A 10,191-nucleotide genomic window follows, 5' to 3' on the forward strand; every position below is an offset into this window, starting at 1 on the left:
AGAGGCTAGATATGTAGGTGCTAAACCTTTAAGAGCCTTAAATGTCATTAAAAGAATTTTAAAAACAATTCGAAATTTAACTGGTAGCGAGTGTAAATTAAAAAGTAAGGGTGTAATATGGCTGTAGCTACTTTGCTGACAAACCAGTCTAGCAGCAGCATTTTGTATTCTTTGAAGCCTATTTAACTGATAGGAATACCATACAGGATACTGTTACGAAAGTCAATCCTAGATTACACAAATACATGCACATGAGTCTCAGTGCACCGTCTAGAGAGGTACTTCCATAAACGCCGAATATTATATAAAGATAATAAAAACAAGAACCAGACAATTTTGTTATGTGGGTAGCCATTGACAATTTTGTGTCAAACCAAGAACCGAGGTTTCTAGCAGAGGAGACTGCTGAGACGTGGCAATCACCCACTCGTACGCGATGAGAATTAACTTTAGCCAACTGCTGAGGTGTTCCTATAACCAAAAATTCAGACTTATCATCCTTTATAGCTTAAGACTGTCGGTTAACATCCACGAGCGAATATCATCAACACAGGACTCCAAAGCACTTAAGGCGGAAAGCTTATCAATAACGTCACTGGGACAAAAAGAAAAATATAATTGGGTATCCTCTGCAAAACAGTAAATGTCAGGCAAATGCGACTGAACAATCTGAAACAATCTAGTGTAGAGTGTGAATAAAAAAGGACCCACTGAAGATCCCGGCGGAACACCACAATCCAAGTTGAATCTTCTTGAAAGTGTACTGTGTACCGAAATGCACTGAGAACGACTAGAGAGGTAAGATTGAAACCATGAAAGGACATTGCCTTGGATACCAAAGGAGTTTTCCAATCTTCGTAGCAGCGTGCCATAATCCACAGTATCAAAAGCAGCACTCAGATCAAGGAGAAGAAGTAAAGTCACACGTTGTTTATCCATATTAGGTAGAATATCGTTTACGACCTTCAACAGATCGGTTTCAGCACTGTGGTGAAGGCGGTACGCCCGGACATTGATACACTGGAAGCACGTTATTCGAAGACAAATGCTTATGCAGCTGCTCAGCAACAACAGTCTCAGCTATCTTTGAAATGTACTGTAGGTTGCTCACTGGTCGGTAGTTCTTGGGAATAAGCCTAAGACTAGGTTTCTTCAGAAGTGGTCGCACTATCGCAAGTTTCAAGGAGTCAGGGAATGACCCGTACTCAGGGATAGATTAAACATCCTTGTAATCCTAGGTAGGAGTACAGCAAGATGTTCAACAAGTAATGTAGTTGGAATCGGGTCAAGAAGACAGGACTTTTTAGCACACGACAAAATAATTGCCTGTACATCATTTGTCGATAAAAGTTCGAATTCAGAAAATGACGCATCAGTAACAATTCAGCAGGCAGGGTGCTGGATGAAGATCGATGAGCAGTGTTTGAGATTATAGACTTCATTCCAGCAATCTTCTGAACAAAGAATTCACCGAAATCAGTAGCCAGGACTTGATAGTCTGTGCATGGAGGGAAAGTAGAACCCTCAGCGAGATTGAGAAGAGACCTGCTGGACTTAAACAACTTTCTTTGGTCATTGCCCATATCATCAATTAAATTCCAACAATACTCCTGACGAGCTTTATGCATCAAATATGTCACACGATTTCTCAGGGAACGAAAAACAGCCAAATTCGTCGGTGTTTTCGAAGCTCGCTAACACCTTTCCGCCCTCCGTTTTTGCCGCTTTGCACACCTATTTTCATGAGTCATCCATAGAGCTGAGGAATAAAGGCTGATAGTTTCTAAAGTAGTAGTAGTAGACATCTATATTTACACAGGATAGCCCCTTCAGTGTAGTAAACACTGGTATCAACAGGGGTCCTGTTAACCACCCATCCCACCCCAGGGGAGGACATTCATCACACAGTAATCTCGTGCGTGGGAAATTAACGTCTCCTGCCCCTAACCCTGCAGGAGGGGACCTCCATTTATTCGTCCCTATCCGAGAAGACTAGAATATCTAACCATTTCTTGATGTTATAGAAAGGTAGCATATTCTTCTCAATTATTTTAAGACCCTGAGTGTTGGTCCGGCCGGGGCTGCTAAAGAAACTGTTTGGGGCTGCGTCGGTGGGGGGTAACAAAATAATTTGGATATATCAACAAAGTGGAAATTGTAAATTGGCCACCGTAACGGTTACTAAAGCTGACGTTTCGAGCGTTAGCCCTTCGTCGGAACGAATAGAGGAATTGTGGGTTTTGTGTGCTTTTAAACACGAAGGCGCGCTATATGAGGAAGTCTTCCCTGGGAAGACCAAGGCTCATTTGTCACTTACCGTTGACGTGTGTGGGTCAAATTTAAATACTGCTAGATGAACAAAAGGAGCTAAAAAGATATATATTGTTTACTTCCACCAGCATGGTGGCATGAGGTAACGTGGGAACCACCTACTTCGATCTCAAATATACCGCCACAAATAAAGACAGTTTCCATTGGAGAAAGGAAATACAAATCTCAAAAGTTCTTGTATTGTGATGAAGACATAAAACAATTTTGAGGAATTCGCCCACTGTTCACTGCTTTGGAGTAGCTGCAGCTCAAGCTGGCTTGACTCTAAGAGTTCTACATCACACGATTGTTCGTTGACAAATAGTCCAGTGGGACCAAGGCTCCTTTTATAGCGCGCCTTCGTGTTTAAAGGCAGAAAATGGAGTTACGTTATTGGTGGGAACATGGCAACGAGAAAAACACGAATAAATTAGTGGAATGAAAAGTGTTCGTTGATCCCTGTGGGATTTAGACTGCCGCTTTGGAAGATGAGCGTTTGTTAAAGAGTTTTACGGCTTTCCGTGCCACCTAAGTGTAAGGAAAGACCGCAGATTGCCATATGTTGCTTAGAATGATTAGGTAAATTAAAGCGTCTAACGACTGGTTTCGATGTGTCCTTGTCATTCTTTTCCACGTCGCGAAGGTGTTCTCGGAATTGGTCACCTAGTCTTCTGCCTGTTTCGCCGATGTATATCTTTTTCCAATAAGTGCAAGTTATGCAATAAATTACATTGGCGAAGGTGCACGTGAAGTGATCGGTGATCTTAATGGATCGTTTGGGCCCCGATATTTTATCAGTGTTGTGAATGAAAGGACACGTTTTGCATCGTGCACGAGTACATTTAAAAGTGCCTGGTTGGTCATCAGTCTGGAAGAACTTCTGACAAAAAAATTGCCTATGTTTTTGTCGCGTTCGAATAAAATGAGCGGAGGCTGCGAAAAGATAGTACTTGTGTCTGGATCGTTTTGAAGTAATTTAAAGGTTTTAAGAACGATGGATTTAACTGAGTGGTTGTGAGGGTGAAACGTGAGAGTGAATGGAATGCGGTCGGAATCTTCCTTTTGTGACGTTTGTAGTGCTGAATGTCGATCAATAAGTTGGACGCGGTGGTAACCCGCTTGAACGACAGAAACAGGGTAACCACGTTCATCGAAAAACTGGCACATTGACTCTGATTTGTGGTGGAAATCAGAGTCGTCACTCAGGATGAACGGGGAAGTCTTAGAAACTGAGAAAAAGGAATGGAATTCTTAACGTGAGATGGATGCGAAGACAAATTCAACAAGTGATTATGCGAGTCTGTAGGTTTGTAATACTCACTAGCGCATAAACCGTTGCCTTCAATTGAAACTTTGAGGTTTAAAAAGGATAAAGAATTGTCAAAAAATTCCCAGGTATATTTTCAGGGATATTTCATAGAGCAGAGGATCGAGCGCGAATTTTTTTTTTCTTGACAGGAGCATGACGACCCAACAATGCTCGCAAGGTATTATGAAATTGCAAGACAAGTTCTTCAAGGTTGTCCTACGGATGATGAAACAAATCACTGTCAATAATGTCATGCTTTAAAGAAGTGCATCAATAGCACGTATTTTCCTAAATGAAATAGGAGAAACAGACGAGGGCGGCTTGGTTACTCTCAATGAACAGACCACGGGTGAATGATCCGATATAGGGAAGTCAGTAAATGGAGCCCCGCAATTGAAACTGTCAGAACTCCGGGTAATAACCAGATCCAATGTGACCCTGATCATGTGTTAATACGTTTACATTCTGAGTTAAGGACATGGACTCCAATAACTCGCGGAAACAATGAGTAGAAGAATCATTAGGATCATCGACATGAACATTGAAGTCGCCAGTTAAACAGAGTGGCTCAGACGACAAGATGATCGATTCAAGGTAGACTGCAAACTCATCCAAAACGTGGATATAGTAACAGGGTGGGACGAAGAATAAGGTGATCCATAAATGTCAATCAAATGTCAGACGTCAATCAATCAAATGATCGATTCAAGGTAGACTGCAAACTCATCCAAAACGTGGATATAGTAACAGGGCGGGACGAAGAATAAGGTGATCCATAAATGTCAATCAAATGTCAGACGTCAATCAATCAAATGATCGATTCAAGGTAGACTGCAAACTCATCCAAAACGTGGATATAGTAACAGGGTGGGACGAAGAATAAGGTGATCCATAAATGTCAATCAAATGTCAGACGTCAATCAATCAAATGATCGATTCAAGGTAGACTGCAAACTCATCCAAAACGTGGATATAGTAACAGGGTGGGACGAAGAATAAGGTGATCCATAAATGTCAATCAAATGTCAGACGTCAATCAATCAAATGATCGATTCAAGGTAGACTGCAAACTCATCCAAAACGTGGATATAGTAACAGAGCGGGACGAAGAATAAGGTGATCCATAAATGTCAATCAAATGTCAGACGTCAATCAATCAAATGATCGATTCAAGGTAGACTGCAAACTCATCCAAAACGTGGATATAGTAACAGGGTGGGACGAAGAATAAGGTGATCCATAAATGTCAATCAAATGTCAGACGTCAATCAATCAAATGATCGATTCAAGGTAGACTGCAAACTCATCCAAAACGTGGATATAGTAACAGGGTGGGACGAAGAATAAGGTGATCCATAAATGTCAATCAAATGTCAGACGTCAATCAATCAAATGATCGATTCAAGGTAGACTGCAAACTCATCCAAAACGTGGATATAGTAACAGAGCGGGACGAAGAATAAGGTGATCCATAAATGTCAATCAAATGTCAGACGTCAATCAATCAAATGATCGATTCAAGGTAGACTGCAAACTCATCCAAAACGTGGATATAGTAACAGGGCGGGACGAAGAATAAGGTGATCCATAAATGTCAATCAAATGTCAGACGTCAATCAATCAAATGATCGATTCAAGGTAGACTGCAAACTCATCCAAAACGTGGATATAGTAACAGGGTGGGACGAAGAATAAGGTGATCCATAAATGTCAATCAAATGTCAGACGTCAATCAATCAAATGATCGATTCAAGGTAGACTGCAAACTCATCCAAAACGTGGATATAGTAACAGGGTGGGACGAAGAATAAGGTGATCCATAAATGTCAATCAAATGTCAGACGTCAATCAATCAAATGATCGATTCAAGGTAGACTGCAAACTCATCCAAAACGTGGATATAGTAACAGGGCGGGACGAAGAATAAGGTGATCCATAAATGTCAATCAAATGTCAGACGTCAATCAATCAAATGATCGATTCAAGGTAGACTGCAAACTCATCCAAAACGTGGATATAGTAACAGGGCGGGACGAAGAATAAGGTGATCCATAAATGTCAATCAAATGTCAGACGTCAATCAATCAAATGATCGATTCAAGGTAGACTGCAAACTCATCCAAAACGTGGATATAGTAACAGGGTGGGACGAAGAATAAGGTGATCCATAAATGTCAATCAAATGTCAGACGTCAATCAATCAAATGATCGATTCAAGGTAGACTGCAAACTCATCCAAAACGTGGATATAGTAACAGGGTGGGACGAAGAATAAGGTGATCCATAAATGTCAATCAAATGTCAGACGTCAATCAATCAAATGATCGATTCAAGGTAGACTGCAAACTCATCCAAAACGTGGATATAGTAACAGGGTGGGACGAAGAATAAGGTGATCCATAAATGTCAATCAAATGTCAGACGTCAATCAATCAAATGATCGATTCAAGGTAGACTGCAAACTCATCCAAAACGTGGATATAGTAACAGGGTGGGACGAAGAATAAGGTGATCCATAAATGTCAATCAAATGTCAGACGTCAATCAATCAAATGATCGATTCAAGGTAGACTGCAAACTCATCCAAAACGTGGATATAGTAACAGGGCGGGACGAAGAATAAGGTGATCCATAAATGTCAATCAAATGTCAGACGTCAATCAATCAAATGATTGATTCAAGGTAGACTGCAAACTCATCCAAAACGTGGATATAGTAACAGGGCGGGACGAAGAATAAGGTGATCCATAAATGTCAATCAAATGTCAGACGTCAATCAATCAAATGATTGATTCAAGGTAGACTGCAAACTCATCCAAAACGTGGATATAGTAACAGGGTGGGACGAAGAATAAGGTGATCCATAAATGTCAATCAAATGTCAGACGTCAATCAATCAAATGATTGATTCAAGGTAGACTGCAAACTCATCCAAAACGTGGATATAGTAACAGGGTGGGACGAAGAATAAGGTGATCCATAAATGTCAATCAAATGTCAGACGTCAATCAATCAAATGATTGATTCAAGGTAGACTGCAAACTCATCCAGAAACGTGGATATAGTAACAGAGCGGGACGAAGAATAAGGTGATCCATAAATGTCAATCAAATGTCAGACGTCAATCAATCAAATGATTGATTCAAGGTAGACTGCAAACTCATCCAAAACGTGGATATAGTAACAGGGTGGGACGAAGAATAAGGTGATCCATAAATGTCAATCAAATGTCAGACGTCAATCAATCAAATGATTGATTCAAGGTAGACTGCAAACTCATCCAAAACGTGGATATAGTAACAGAGCGGGACGAAGAATAAGGTGATCCATAAATGTCAATCAAATGTCAGACGTCAATCAATCAAATGATTGATTCAAGGTAGACTGCAAACTCATCCAGAAACGTGGATATAGTAACAGAGCGGGACGAAGAATAAGGTGATCCATAAATGTCAATCAAATGTCAGACGTCAATCAATCAAATGATTGATTCAAGGTAGACTGCAAACTCATCCAGAAACGTGGATATAGTAACAGAGCGGGACGAAGAATAAGGTGATCCATAAATGTCAATCAAATGTCAGACGTCAATCAATCAAATGATCGATTCAAGGTAGACTGCAAACTCATCCAGAAACGTGGATATAGTAACGGAGCGGGACGAAAAATAAGGTGGTCGATAGACAATAGCGAGTTTAAGCAAATCACTACGGCTGGCGCTGCTACGGCTACCACGGTTGACGAGGCTTGGGGAGAGTACGTCGCCGTAGCCCGCCAAAATTCAACTTTAAGCAACGCGAACTACAAACCTAGTACGGCTGAGAAGTTTAAAACCAATAAGCGTCTTCGTGGTAGTTTTTGCACGTTAAAAAACTCAAAATGACTTCGCTCAAAGAGCCGAGGGATTCCGACGTTTGGAAAAAAAAATTGTAAGCGATCCTGTGCTCAGTGAATGAGTGAATTAAAATATTTAAGCTTACGTGTTATAAAATTGCCAGTTTGGAGCTTATAAACACCAAAGCAACGTTTCTACACGGTCCTTCATAACCCTCGTCATTCCTTGGCTTCAGCTATTTGAATTTCAAGTAGTCTTGAAGGTTTGAAAAGGAAAAGTTAGACTTTCTACCTATGTATTTCTCCTGGCGTTCGCTGCGTTCGCCATGTGCACACTGCTTCGATCCTTCGACAAACCCGGCGGCAAAAATAAAGGCAGATTCACTCGGTAAGGGACAGCAAGCTTGATAAATATTCACGATAAGCTATTTTTAAAGATGTTAAGTGTATTTCAATAGTTAAAGTTGCTCAGGAGAATGTATAAAGCGAAGAAAGAAGCGAGATGAGTTCACGTACCACAGACTACGCCGAAACCTTCCCACTCGCGTAGAAGGATTTCCCGCTACGGCTGGATGGGAACCACTGACATACGCAATGACTCGTTTCTGGACAATTTTACTTCCGGTAGCCGTAGCAGCGCCAGCCGTAGCGATTTGCTTAAACTCCCTAATAACAATTCTAAACCGCAGACTCATTAAATAATAAATGTTCTGAAAATTCAAAAGATGACTTGGAACCACAAGAGATATTCGAAACATGAATGCCATCCCTGTAGTGTATAGGATGCCAACGAGCGTGAAATATGCGCGATGTAATGTAAGGCGTAATGGTGTGATGTAATACCCTCGAGACCTGCATATATACAGCATGTGTTTAATTATTTAGTTAGTTCTCCTAGGTACGTGAATAAAACCTATTTCATTTTAACCGCTGTGTACTACATTGGCGACTAGGATTTCGAGAATTTTGAAGATTTAGAGGACTTCAAGGATCTCGAGGTTTTGTCGAAGGTTTCAGGAGTTTCGTCCGGGAATTCGTAAGTGATTTCGCCAGGGATTTATTTCAGAGATGCCGGGACACGGTGGATCAGACGAAACGACAAGCGGTGCTGTTGGCAGTTCTTTTAATGGTTCTCGAATGGCTATAGTTGCTTTAGATGTCAGTGGATTGGAACCATTCAATCCGAAGGGAGAGGCACACAATTTAAGTCAGCGGTGGAAGAGATGGAAGCGAGCGTTTGATTTGTACGTGACGGGAAAAGGTGTTTAGAGCGACGCTCAAAAGCGAGCTCTTCTGTTGCACGTTGCTGGTATGGACGTGCAAGAAATTTATTTCACTTTAGCTGGTGATGGCGAGGATGTGAGTTTTCAGGCAACACCTCGGGTACTTGACAATTATTTTGTTCCCAAGTCAAACGTTCCTTTTGAGAGACATTTGTTTAGACAAATTTCGCAGGAGAGTGGAGAAACTGTGGACCAGTTTGTGTGCAGATTGCGTCAGCGAGCAGCGACTTGTGAGTTTGGCGTCAACGAGGACGACTACATTCGGGATCAACTCATAGACAAGTGTTACTCCAGCTACTTGCGCCGAAAGTTCCTGGAAAAGGAAGGGACTGTTACTTTGGGTGATTTGTTGCGGGTTGCGAGATCCCAATAAGCAGTTGATAGACAACTGAAACAATAAAACACGGACCAGATAGACCGGGTCAATGCAGTGAGAGGAAAAGTGGATGGAAACAAGAATCCCAGAAAATTGAAGATGTGCTTTAGTTGCGGACGGGAAGGACACTTTAGTCAGGATTGGAGGTGCCCGGCGCGAGGTCAGACTTGCGGGAAGTGCGCTACGATGGGCCATTTCAAAGCCAAATGCCCCCAATTCCATCAGCGAGGCGGCGCCCAGTCGGGATCCAAAGGAACGAGGAATAGCAGAGGTCGATTTGGTCGGGATGGACGTGGACGTGGACGCGGAAGACTGGGGCAAGAGGAAAATCTAGTGACTCGTGGACCTGCCTCCCGAGAAGACAAAAAAGATTTTGCAACACCAGCTCGTCAGCCAAGACCCGATAATGCCTTTTCAGTGGAACAGTCGGATGACCACAGGGAAGAAAGAAGTGCGTTGGTATCGCTGATCATCGGTGGTGTGTACGTATCAGATGTTCTTATTGATTCGGGAGCTTCATGTAATGTTATGGGACAGCGGACCTGGGAATTACTAAAGCAGAAGGGGATCAAGTGTGAATCTCGGAAGTCTGCGAAAGAAGTTTTTGCTTATGGTGGCGTAGAACCTTTATCCACCCTAGGAACTTTTACAGCAGATGTCACGCAAGCTGGGTGTGAGTTTAAAGACGGAAGTAAGGCTGACTTCATAGTGGTTGAAGGCGATGGTCGTACGTTGTTAGGTCGCGAAACTGTAGAGTTGCTGAAACTGCTACGTGTTGGTCCTTTTCAGGCAAATAGCGTTGACGGAGGACGACCAGACAGCAGCGTTAGAGAAAAATACAAGGAGTTATTTAGTGGTGTTGGTCTTTTGAAGGGTTACGAATTAAAACTGCATGTTGATGAGTCAGTGAAGCCTGTAGCGCAGCATGTACGTAGGATTCCTTTTGGGTTGCGAGAAAAGGTTGATGCAAAGCTTGATGAACTTTTCAGGCTGGATATCATAGAGGAAGGTCCGTCAGGATGGATATCGCCATTGGTGGTTGTTCCCAAAGGTGACGGTGACGTGAGGGTCTGTTGACA

The sequence above is a fragment of the Stylophora pistillata genome, chromosome 11 (genome assembly GCF_964205215.1).
Source record: "Stylophora pistillata chromosome 11, jaStyPist1.2, whole genome shotgun sequence".
NCBI classification, from domain to species: Eukaryota; Metazoa; Cnidaria; class Anthozoa; order Scleractinia; family Pocilloporidae; genus Stylophora; species Stylophora pistillata.